At 44.1% G+C, this 13,499-nt stretch overlaps 1 non-coding gene across 1 annotated transcript; it reads right to left on the bottom strand.

Annotated features, from left to right (window-relative positions):
* Positions 1 to 4,989: 4,989 nt before the first annotated feature.
* trnap-agg (transfer RNA proline (anticodon AGG)) lies at positions 4,990 to 5,079 on the bottom strand. Its single transcript is given in 2 exon segments — positions 4,990 to 5,025; positions 5,044 to 5,079. It is a non-coding gene; the product is annotated as a tRNA-Pro (tRNA).
* Between the last annotated feature and the right edge of the window lie 8,420 nt (positions 5,080 to 13,499).

Genomic DNA, 13,499 nt, shown 5'->3' with positions numbered 1-13,499 from the left:
GTCCCGGCAACATCCTTGTGAACCTTCTCTGCACTCTTTCAACCTTATTTACATCCTTCCTGTAACTAGGTGACCAAAACTGTACACAATACTCCAAATTCGGCCTCACCAATGCCTTATATAACCTTACCATAACACTCCAACTTTTATACTCGATACTCCGATTTATAAAGGCCAATGTACCAAAGGCACTCTTTACGACCCTACCCACTTGTGACGTCACTTTTAGGGAATTCTGTACCTGTATTCCCAGATCCCTCTGTTCAACTGCACTCTTCAGAGTCCCGCCATTTACCCTGTACGTTCTACTTTGGCTTGTCTTCCAATGTGCAATATCTCACACTTGTCTGCGTTAAATTCCATTTGCCATTTTTCAGCCCATTTTTCTAGTTGGTCCAAATCCCTCCGCAGGCTTTGAAAACCTTCCTCACTGTCCACTACACCTCCAATCTTTGTATCATCAGCAAATTTGCTGATCCAATTTACCACATTATCATCCAGATCATTCATATAGATGACAAACAACAATGGACCCAACACCGATCCCCGCGGCACACCACTAGTCACAGGCCTCCACTCAGAGAAGCAGTCCTCCACAACCACTCTCTGGCTTCTTCAATTGAGCCAGTGTCTAATCCAATTTACTACCTCCCCATGTATACCTAGCGACTGAACCTTCCTAACGAACCTCCGATGCGGGACCTTGTCAAAGGCCTTGCTGAAATCCAGGTAGACAACATCCACCGCCTTCCCTTCATCCACTTTCCTGGTAACCTCCTCGAAAAACTCTAATAGATTGGTCAAACATGACCTACCACGCACAAAGCCATGTTGACTCTCCCTAATAAGTCCCTGTCTATCCAAATATTTGTAGATCCTATCCCTTATCACACCTTCCAATAACCTGCCCACCACCGATGTCAAACTTCCTGGCCTATAATTTCCAGGATTCCTTTTGGAACCTTTTCTAAACAACGGAACAACATGAGCCACCCTCCAATCATCCGGCACCTCCCCCGTGAATACTGACATTTTAAATATGTCTGCCAGGACCCCTGCAAGTTCAACATTAGCTTCCCTCAAGGTCCGTGGGAATGCCCTGTCTGGTCCTGGGGATTTATCCACTCTGATTTGCCTCAAGACAGCGAGCACCTCTTCCCCTTTAATCTGGAAAGGTTCCATGACCTCCCTACCTGTTTGCCGTATTTCCGTAGACTCCATGCCCGTTTCTTCCGTAAATACGGATGCAAAAGAAAATCATTTAGTCTCTCTCCACTTGTCTGCATGATGCAGGAATCCACCAAAGGCACTTTAGACAGCATCTTCCAAACCCATGACCGCTTCCACCCGGCAGCTCCCGCCACCACCACCCCGCCCCACCCCCCACCCCCCTCCCACCGCCCCCCCACCCCCCCCCCCCCCCCACGCCCTCCCCCCCCCCCTCCAAAGCCACACAGCCAACACCACCCTCAAGTCCCTCAGCATTCTGATTTGGAAATATATCGCCGTTCCTTCACTGTCATTGGGACAAATCCGTGGAATTCCCTCCCTAACAGCACTGTAAGTGTACCTGTACAAATGGATGCAACGTTTCAAGAATGCAGCTCACCACTACTTTCTCAAGGGTAAATACTGATGGGCAGCGCATGCTGATCTAGCCAGCGACACCCACACGAACAAAAAGAAACATCAAGGCAGCTCACTGAACCGATAATCATGGGGCCAGCTGACGAGGTGAATGGAGATAAAATGAACGTCAAGTTACATAGCCAACCCTGTTGATCATATCTTTATTTTCGAGCGATTGTGTTGTGTTGATATATTTCTCACAGTTTGTGCTCAGATTCTCAAACGAAACCCCATGTGAACCAATCCCAAAGTCAGCAATGCAAAGAAAGAAACAAAATCTGCAGCTCATGAAATCTGATAAAATCTTCGTGGGAGAGAGCGGCACAGTGGTTAGTTCTGCTGGCTCACAATACCAGGGACCTGGTTTCGATTCTGGGGTTAGTCACTGTCTATGTGGATGGAGATATACAGCTTCTTCAAGCTGCAGCAGTAGCTCACCTATAGCTCTAGTGACCTAATGCGTAAGGCACTGGCTTCCTAAACCAAGTGAGCGTGTGTTCGCGTCCCTTCTGGGATGCGGCTTATTTTAACACTTAGGTGTCCAACATTGGCAAATGCATTTCTTGCCAACTTATCCTGGCTATTTCTGGGCAGATATGTTTTGGGTGGCACATTGGTTAGCACTGCTGCGTCAAAACGCCAGAGTCCGAGGTCAAATCTGGCATCGGGTCACTGTGTGTGTGGAGTTTGCACATTCTCCCCGTATCTGCATGGGTTTCCTCCGGGTGTTCCGCTTTCCTCCCATTGTTCAAAGATGTGCGGCTAATGTTGATTGGCCGTGTTAAATTGGCCCTCGTGTCAGGGGGAGTAGCAGGGTGAATGCATGGAGTTACAGGAGTGGGGCCTGGATGGGATTGTTGTCCGTACAGACTTGATGGGCCGAATTGGCCTCGTTCTGTACTGCAGGGATTCTATGATTCTAATGGAACCTTATAACATTCTGACCGGATGAAACAGGGCTGGGGATTATAGTTTGAGGATAACGGCTGAGATGATGAGACTTCCTTCAGCCAGAGGGTGGTGAATTTGCAGAGTTCACTCCCACAGAAAGTAGTTGAGGCCAAACACTATGATTTCAAGAGAAGTTTAATATAGCTCTTGGGGCTAAATGGTGGATCAGGGTATTGAATTTGATTATCAGGCATGACAACAATGAATGGGAGATGATGTTCCAATGACCTACTCCTGGTTTCGATGTTTTGATGTAACAGGGATAAGAAGAAACAGTAGGGCTAGTCTCGGATTTCAACTCGGGATCTCGGTGGTTAAGGCATACCAAAATGCGATTCATACCCCTACACCAAGGAGCCTATAAGCAGCCACTGATTGAAAGAAAAGATGCTCTCTTGGTCAGTCAAAACCGATCAGATAACTGCAGCGAAGGCGGAAGATGCTGCAGAAACTTAGGAATTCAGGCAGAATTTGTGGACAGGGAAACAACGCTCATCTTTTCCGTCCATGGCCTTTCATTACAACAGGAAAAGGTGAAAAATGTGGGAATTTGAAACGACTGAAACTCAGGAGGGAGGAAATTTAACAACAGGAATAGGCTGGAAGTCAGGAGAAATGAAACGATTTGATTTGGTTTTACTTATTATTGTCACATGTATTAGTATACAGTGAAAAGCATTTTTTCTTGCGCGCTATACAGACAACGTGTACTGTTCATAGAGAAGGAAACGGGACAGTGCAGAATGTGGTATTACAGTCACTGTCAGGGTCTAGAGAAAGATCAACTTAATGCAAGGTAATGTCCATTCAAAAGTATGATGGCTGCAGGGAAGAAGCTGTTCTTCAGTCGGCTAGCACGTGACCTCAGACTTCTGTATCTTTCTCTCGAAGGAGGAAGATGGAAGAGAGAATGTCCGGGGTGCGTGGGGTCCTTAACTATGCTGGCTGCTTTGCCGAGGCAGCAGGAAGCGTAGACAGAATCACTGGATGGGAGGCTGGTTTGAGTGATGGATTGGGCTACATTCACGACTCTTTGTAGTTTATTGCGGTCTTGGGCAGAGCAGGAGCCATACCAAGCTGTGATACAACTAGAAATAATGTTTTCTATGGTGCACCTGCAAACCTTGCTGACAGTCGTTGCTGACATGCCAAATTTCCTAAGTCTTCTAAGAAAGTAGAGGCGTTGATGGGCTTTCTTCACTATAGTGTCGGCATGGGAGGCCAGGACAGGTTGTTGGTGATCTGGAGACCTAAAAACCTGAAGCTCTCGACCCATTCCACTTCGTTCCCTTTGATGGAGACAGGGGCATGTTCTCCTCTACGCTTTCTGAAGTCAATGACAATCTCCGTTTTATTGACATTGAGGGAGAGATGACAGAAATGAGAAATGAGAAAATACTTTGCGGATCACGGCCTCAGGGTGAAGTACGCACTAAATCAGAAAATGAGTACACCACAGAATGAGGCCATGCGAAGGAATGGCAATATAATTCCAAGTCAGGATGGTGAGTGACTTGGAGGAGAACTTGCAGGTGGTGATGTTCCCATGTGTCTACTACCCTTTTCCTTCTGGATGGAAGTGGTCATGGATTTCGAAGGTGCTGTCTAAGGATCTTTGGTGAATTTCTACTGTGTGTCTTTTAGATGCACATCGCTGCTACTGAGCATCGGCTGTGGTGGGATTGAATGCTTGTGGATGTGGTGCCAGTCAAGCGGGCTGCTTTGTCCTGGATAATGTCAATCTTCTTGTGTGTTGTTGGAGCTGCACCCATCCAGGCGAGGTGGGAATATTCCATCACGCTCCTGACCTGTGCCTTGTAGATGGTGGACAGACTCTGGGGAGTCAGGAGGTGAGTTATTCGCCGCAGTATTCCTGGCCTCTGACCTGCTCTTGTAGCCATTGTGTTTATGTGACGAGTCCAATTGAGTATCTGGTCAATGGTAACCGTATGGATGTTAACCTTGGGGGATTCAGTGATGGAAAAACTATTGACTGTCAAGAGGTGGTGGTTAGATTTTCTCTTATTGGTGATGGACATTGTCTGGCATTTGTGTGGCGCGAATGTTACTTGCCACTTGTCAGCCCAAAGTCTAATATAATGCAGCACACTGCGGTCTTTCAAAATCTGAAATAAAAACAGAAAATACTGGGTTATGTCAGTATTTCTGGAAGTACCTGTGGAGCGAGAATCAGAACTAACGCTTCCCGTCCAGCTGTCACGTGGCAGGCGCAGACATGATGGATGTCCGCGCCTGCCATGTGGGTGTCCGAGTGGGCTCTATCCGTGCTGTAAAATTCTGTGCCTTTATTACTCTTTTTCGGAGCCAGTCAGCAGAAAGCCATCCCGCCGTTTGCACCTGAAATAAATCAAAATATCTCCTTTCGAACACAATATTTCGGTCAAAACGGGGCTCGTCCGGGATTTGAACCCGGGACCTCTCGCATGCTAATGGGGCGAGGTACCCTAAGCGAGAATCATACCCCTAGACCAACGAGCCTGCACGTTAGTAGCTAGCAAAATAAAAATTGTTTAACTTTCTACAAAGCAGTTCTGACACCTCGAGTGAAAGCCGAAATTGATTAAATAACTTACCGCATCAGCATTTGTGGACTTTAAGTTCCAGCAAAATATCCGTCCAATATTGTTACTTCGACTGTTTGCAACTGGGGGTTTTTGTTTATAAAGTACACATGTTACAGTCAATAATTTTAACCAGCAACTTCAACATGTGACAACTCTGAGTCTGCCTTTGAAACTTGATCACTTTTGAAAGGTGTGGTCTGTCTGATGACATGGTTCACCTGGGAGATCTGTGGGTTTGTGTGAAAGGATCGGGGAGCGATTGGACTTGATGTGATAGTAATATGAGTAAAAACATGTCAAACTTCCCAACAGTGACAATCAGTAACCTCAGTGAGGGAAAACAATTAGACGGGACTGTATTGTCAGGTTCACTATGAGTAAATTTTCGCTGATTTTTAACCCCATGTGTTGTCCTGACAATGAATCATTGATTATCGACCTGTGCCAGATTTTGTATGAGGCCCGCGGGAGCCTCATTCACTGTGGCTCTCAGTGCACAGTAATTCTCGGTGTTGTCTGTCACCTTCAAATCTTTCATGGGCAAGTGAAAAGTGCTTTGTTTCAGGTTGAGATTCCCGCTGCAATGTAAAAAACCTTGAGACCCGTACATTCGCGGCTCTGAGCAGTCAATGAGGAGCTCGGTGTGTATACTGGCGATACCAGAACAGTAATGTTGTACAGTTAAACTCTGTCCCGAGTAACTGCAGGGTATTGCTGAATCTTCACCCTCTGCTGCTTCAACACCTGGTCCTGACTGGGACACTGAGTCACCGTTACTCATGTCTGAAAATAGATAACAGACACGCAGTGGGTTAGAAGGAGTAACAACAATGGAATAATCCCCTCCAGATGGAAATGGGGAATGAATGTGGTGACTGGCAGATTTCACGCAGAAGTTCAAAATGACAGACCTGTAATCAGGACAATAACCAGAGTGAGACAGAGTTTCACCCCCATGGTTCGAGTCTGAACAGCAGAAACAGAGAGACTGATCACTGTCTGAATCTGATCTGCAATTGGAGATGTTGAAACAGTCAGGGGGATGTTATGAGGTCCAAAGTGACTCCATCTCTCCGCCCATCTTTACATCTTCAAACAGACGCTTCCTTTAGAAAGGGATTGTGATCTTTCATAAGTGATCAGAGAGTACTCTCCCGTGGACAGCACAGCCGCATATTGGAAACAGGGACACACGCGGCAACCTGAAAAGACTGACACTTATAGAGAACATTTAATCATAGAACCCCTACAGTACAGAAGGAGGCCATTCGGCCCAGCGAATCTGTACCGACCACAATTCCACCGAGGCCCTATTCCCGTAACCGCACACATAATCTCCCTGACACTAGGGGTCAATTTATCATGGCCAATCCACCTAATCCGCACATCTTTGGTCTGTTGGAGGAAACCACAGCACCCGAGGAAACCCAGCAGACATGCGGAGAACAGATAGACACACGGTCACGTGGAAAGACCAACACGAATAAGGATATATAACCATATAGATATATGCCCAGACAGTGACATCAATTCTAACGTCCCTCGTTATAAATCCAGAATTATTCTGCAGATTTCTGACACCTATTAGTTTGCGTTGCTAACCATGATAATGCATGAATACTTCCACCTCCGTGTTCACTGGAAGTCTCGGATACTGCACAGAATCAACACAGAGACCAGTAAACTAAGTGATAGATTCCCAAACCGATCGACTCAAACATAGTCATAGAGTCAAAGAACAAAGAACAATACAGCACAGGAACAGGCCCTTCGGCCCTCCAAGCCCGCGCCGCTCCCTGGTCCCAACTAGACCATTCTTTTGTATCCCTCCATTCCCACTCATGTGGCTATCTAGATAAGTCTTAAACGTTCCCACCGCCTCCACCACCTTGCCCGGCAGCGCATTCCAGGCCCCCACCACCCTCTGTGTAAAATACCTCCTTCTGATATCCGTATTAAACCTCCCCCCCCCCCCCCCCCCCCCACCCCTCATCTTGAACCTATGACCCCTCATGAACGTCACCACCGACCTGGGAAAAAGCTTCTCACCGTTCACTCTATCTATGCCTTTCATAATTTTATACACCTCTCTTAGGTCACCCCTCATCCTCCGTCTTTCCAGTGAGAACAACCCCAGTTTACCCAATCTCTCCTCATAACTAAGCCCTTCCATACCAGGCAACATCCTGGTAAACCTCCTCTGCACTCTCTCTAAAATCTCTGGAGGTTTTCAGCATGGAAACAGGCCCTTCGGCCCAACTTGTCCATGCCGCCCGTTTTTGTTTAAACCCCTCAGCTAATCTCAATTGCCCGCATTTGGCCCATATCCCTCTATACCCATCGTACCCATATACTATCTAAATGCTTTTTAAAAGATAAACTTGTAACGGCTTCTACTAATACCTCTGGCAGCTTGTTCCACGAGACACACGGACAATCACTAAGAAAGATAACCAAGCAGATTGGCACAGCCATTGACACACAAAAGAGACATGAACTCATTGGCAACGTAAAAAGCGTGCTAGCTCCAGAGTAAACTTCCTGAACTGGAATTCCCTGGTGTGGTGTAAGTGCGGCAATATCGTGTTAGATACTCATTACGATGGAACACAACATTTTAACAACAGGAGCAGCCAGAAATCTATTTCTCATCAATGGTGATCATTGATTGACAAATCGACGTGGACCCTTTTGCAGAATAAGCAATAATGGATATATTTATTTTTACGCCAAACATATTCTGGATGTGTCCGTGTGCAAAACATATTTACTCGTGTCACAACCAGGCTTACATTAATACTGCAATTAATAATTCAAGTTACTGTGAAAATCCTCTCGTCGCCACATTCCGCCGCCTATTCGTGTACACTAAGGAGGAATTTCAATTGAACCCGGGTCCCTAGCGTTGTGAAACAGCAGTGCTAACCACTGTGCCACTGTGTTGGCCTATGTGAAGTCCGTGTGAATAAGACAGATTCTCCATCCATTCTCGAGGTTTTCGGATTGGATGTTCAGGACACAGGAGGACAGCACAAGAAGACTGCTTCAGGTGTAGGTGATTTATTCTCGTCTGTTATATTCCACACTCTGTGGAAGGTTGTGGAGTAAATGTAGTTATATTAGGTATAATTCAGAAATAATGAGGAGATGCTTCATCAGATTTAAATTCGTTTTGTAAAATCGATATAAAATCAATTGCAAAAATAAATATATGTTTACGTTGAAAACTATATCAGGAAGCTAAATCCAATACTTGCTGCCATTGGGTAAGGGAAAGGTTGTTATAGCAAATTGTCCATGGATTCCGCAGAAACTCCTTCTTCAAATTGGGATTTTTCAATGACTTAAAAGGGAGAAACATCAACTTCATGGAATGAGAGGAGGAAATTGAAATTGGAACAAAGAACAGTTCAGGACAGGAACAGGCCCATCGGCCCATCAATCCCGCAACGACATCTTAATTATTTAGCTCCTCATAAAATAATTCGCAAATATCTGATGGATTGATGAGCCTCTCATCGATCTGTGACATTGTTAACCATTTTCAATCATTCTTAGATTAATGTGTCTCCAGCATTCCCAACGAATATTGCAACATATCAACTCAGCCCCATTGGGCTACGGAGCAGCCAACAGTTTCTGTGGTGTCGTGCTGGTTGCATTTGCTTCACGCACGCAAGGGCCCACGTTCGAAATCGAGCAGAAGCATTAATGAAATTTGTTCATTAAGGTTGAGGGAAGTCTGTATAATTTCAGATTGTAGCTGAACATTATCCGAAACTCGATGTTACAGCCATGTTATATTTGCGCTCACCTCTGCCTCAAAAGCTTTCAGCAAAATCAGAAACCTTGTATTTTCATGACGCAATGAGAGGAAATGTTCCTATTTTAAAACCGTGCACATATTAGCAATATTTTCAGTCCACGCCAGAATTTAATAGGTTTATAGATGCAGACTAACATACTTCATCATCAACTGAAACATGTCTAATAGTATTGGGCGCTCAAAAATACAGATACAAGTGATACTGTAACTGAAGTAGAGAAAATGGAGAACATTTCCCCGAAGCATCTTTTTAAAATTTTTCTTCATACTAACGAAATAGGGAAAACCTCTCAGACAGAAGAGGAAATCAAGAAACAAAGCGGACCTTCTGGATCTCCTATAGATGAACGAGATTTAGGCGCCAGAATGTTTCTCACACAGAATAAAGAGGGATCAAGTATAACTGACAGATCATTCTTGAATCTCTTCCCTTTAAATATATTTGATTTGGTTTAAAAGCTGATCATGGTCAAACTTACTTAAAAAAGCACCATTCGATGTGTATTACCCGTGACTCGATTTATTTTGTTGGTCAGTAATGTTTGCAATTCAATGTTGTATATTTCAGACATATTCAATTCGCAATGTGTTAAATAACTGGATTGATAGTAAATGTTGATTACCGAACAAATACTGGATATAACTGGTTGAAGTTAATCGATGGTATATGAGAATGACGCATTCACGATTGAGCAGAAATCATTGTTCCCTTAGACATTTGTCCGATGAATGCTTTTAAATTTTGAAATTCGAGACAAGTTGAGACATCACGTTGAAAGTAACGGTTGCCTTCTTGCACTGAGGTACATGGCCTCTCAGCCTAACCATTCGAACCTGCAGCAATAGAGCGGAGTTGAACAATGCAGTCAGACCAATTGCATATTCCAGAGATATTGTTCCAGAGATATTAAATTCAGAATTTGGACGTATATATTAAATAACTGTATTGATATTAAAAATTGAATGTGATCCAAGGTGGATTGGGCATGCTAAATTGCCCCTCGGTTAGATTGATTAGCCATGGGAAAAGAGTAGCGTTGTGGGGACAGCAGGGGAAATGGCCTGGTTATGATACTCTGGCGTCGCTGCTGATTCGTTGGGCCGATTGGCCGTTTCTGCACTGAATCTATGATTCTATGAAACAGATACTGAGTACAATTGGTTGAAATTATTCGCAGGAAGCTAAGAATAACGCATTAATAATTGAGCAGAAATCAGTGCTTCCTTAGATATTTGCCGGACGAACTATTTTTAATTTTGAAGAACAAGATAAGTTGAGATATCAGGTTGAAAGTAAGGGCTGTGCTCTTGTATTAAGTGACATGGGCCCTCAATCATACCATTCAAACCTGCAGCAACAAAGTGGAGTTAAACATTGCAGTCAGGGCCATTGAGGCCCCAATGCTAGCTGCAGTGGAGTGGTTATCCCGTTCTCCTAAAACACGAAAAGTCCCCGGTCCGAAACGGGGAAACAGCATTCGTTAAGCTTGCTCATGTAAGATGAGGGAAATCCTGTATGATTTCAGTTCGTTGCTGAACATTATCCGAATCTCGTTATTAAAGCAATATTATCTTTCCTCTGACCTCAACCTCAAATGCTTTCTGCGAATAAGAAATGCTGATTTTTTTTGACGCAATGGCAGGAAAGAAACGTCTCTACTTTGACAACCTGCACATAGTATCATCTTGTTCAGTGGACAACAGAATTTAATGGGTTCATAGGTGCAAACTAAAATAGCGAATCACCATCTGAAACATGTCTAATGGGAGTGTGTGCTCAAAAAGACAGACACAAGTAATACTCTAAGTGAACTAGAACGACGGAGGTTGAGGGGCGACCTGATAGAAGTCTAGGGGAACTAGGGGAACTAGGGGAAATGGTGCAAATTTCCCAGAAGAATCTTTTTTAAAAAATCTTGCTTTATCACATGGAAATCGGAAAAAAAACACTCAGACAGATGAGGAAATGGAGACTCAGTGCGGATCAACTAATCTTTCCTATAGATGGCTGGAATTTATGCGCCTGAGTGTTTCACACTTATAATAAAAAAGACTCAAGTATACCTAACAGATAATTCTTCAATCTCTTCCATTTAATTATAGTTGACTTTGTTTAAAAGCTGATGATGGCCAATCTCAAACAAACACCATGGGATCTGTATTACCCGGTGACTCGACTCTTTTCGTTGGCCAGTTACGTTTGCAATTCAGTGATATTCAAGTTCAGAGATATTCAGACATATGTGTTAAATCATGCATTGACACTAAATATTGAAACAAATACTGAGTACAATTGTACAATGAGCTTTGACAAAGTGTCATCTGGACTCGAAACGTCAGCTCCTTTCTCTCCTTACATATGCTGCCAGACCATGTGAGATTTTCCAGCATTTTCTCCTCTGCTTTCAGAATCCATCATCCCCAGTAATTTGCTTTTATTAATGAGCACAAGTGGTTGAGATTATTCGAAGGAAGATGAATATGATGCATTAGTGAATGAGCAGAAATCATTGATCCCTTAGATATTTGCCAGGCGATCGCTTTCAAATTTTGAAGTTCAAGATAAGTTGAGCAATCACATTGAAAGTAACGGTTATCTTCCTGAAACAAGTGACATGGGCTCTCAGTCTAATCATTTGAAACTGCAGCAATACAGCGCAGTTGAACATTGCAGACAGGCGAAAGGTTCCAGGTTCAAAACCTGGCAGAAACATTTATTGAGCTTCCTAATTTAGATTGAGGAAAATCTGTATGATTTCAGTACAAAGAACAAAGAACATTACAGCACAGGAACAGGCCCTTCGGCCCTCCATGTCTGTACCGACCATGCTGCCCGAATTAACCAAAACCCCCGACCTTTCCGGGGACCATATCCCTCTATTCCCATTCCTATTCATGTACTTGTCAAGGCGCCCCTTAAAAGTCACTACCGTATTCGCTTGCACTACCTCCCCTGGCAACAAGTCCCAGGCACCCACTAATCCCTGTTTAAAAAGTCTGCCTTGTACATCTCCTTTAAACCTTGCCCCTCGCATTGTAAACCTATGTCCCCCAGTAATTGACTCTTCCACCCGAGGAAAAAGCTTCTGACTATCCACTCTGTCCATGCCTCTCATAATCTTGTAGACTTCTATCAACCTCCGTCGCTCTCGTGAGAACAAACCAAGTTTCTGCAATCTCACTTCGTAGCTAATCCTCTCCATACCACGCAACATCCTGGCAAATCTTTTATGTACCCTCTCCAAAGCTCCACATCCTTCTGGTTGTGTGGTAACCAGAATTCAACACGATATTCCAAGTGCGGCCCAAATAAGGTTCTATAAAGCTGCAACATGACTTGCCAATTTTTAAACTCAATGCCCCGGCCGATGAAGGCAACCATGCCGTATGCCTTCTTGACTACCTTCTCCACCTGCATTGCCACTTTCAGTGACCTGTGTACTTGTACACCCAGATCCCTTTGTCTATCAATACTCTTAAGGGTGCTGCCATTTACTGTATATTTCCTATCTGTATTAGATTTTCGTTGCTGAACGTTATCCGAATCTTGATATTGCAGCCATATGATCTTTGCTCTGACCTCGGCCTCAAATGCTTTCTGTAAAATAAGAATGTTGATAGCTTTGTGACGAAATGACAGGAAAGAAACATTTCGATTGCGACACTGTGCACATATTCGCATCACGTTCAATCAACAACAGAATTTAATGAGTTTGTGGGTGCAGATGAACGCAGCTATTCACCATCTGGAACTGTTCGAATTGTAGTATGTGCTCGAGGGGACTAACACAAGTGAACTATCGGAAATGGCGCACATTTCCCAGAAGAATCTTTTTCTTTAATCGTTCTTCAAAACAAAGAAATAGGAAAAAAAAAACACTCAGATAGATGAGGAAATCGAGATTTAGTGCGGATCTACTGGACTTTCATTTAAATGGCTGGAATTTATGCGCCTGAATATTTCACGCCCATAATAAAAAAGACACAAGTGTCAATAGCAGATAATTCTTCAATCTCGTCTATTTAAATGTAGTTCACTTTGGTTAAATGTAGTTCGCTATGGTCAATCTCATAATTGTGATCTGTATTCCCCGGTGACTCGATTCCTTTTGATCAGTTATAAAGAACAAAGAACAAAGAACAATACAGCACAGGAACAGGCCCTTCGGCCCTCCAAGCCCGCGCCGCTCCCTGGTCCAAACTAGACCATTCTTTTGTATCCCTCCATTCCCACTCCGTTCATATGGCTGTCTAGATAAGTCTTAAACGTTCCCAGTGTGTCCGCCTCCACCACCTTGCCTGGCAGCGCATTCCAGGCCCCCACCACCCTCTGTGTAAAATATGTCCGTCTGATATCTGCGTTAAACCTCCCTCCCTTCACCTTGAACCTATGACCCCTCGTGAACGTCAACACCGACCTGGGGAAAAGCTTCCCACCGTTCACCCTATCTATGCCTTTCATAATTTTATACACCTCTATTAAGTCTCCCCTCATCCTCCGTCTTTCC

This window comes from Mustelus asterias, unplaced genomic scaffold, assembly GCF_964213995.1.
Source record: "Mustelus asterias unplaced genomic scaffold, sMusAst1.hap1.1 HAP1_SCAFFOLD_50, whole genome shotgun sequence".
NCBI lineage: Eukaryota > Metazoa > Chordata > Chondrichthyes > Carcharhiniformes > Triakidae > Mustelus > Mustelus asterias.
Note: the sequence above shows the minus strand (reverse complement) of the source record. Positions and strands in the feature narration are given on the sequence as shown.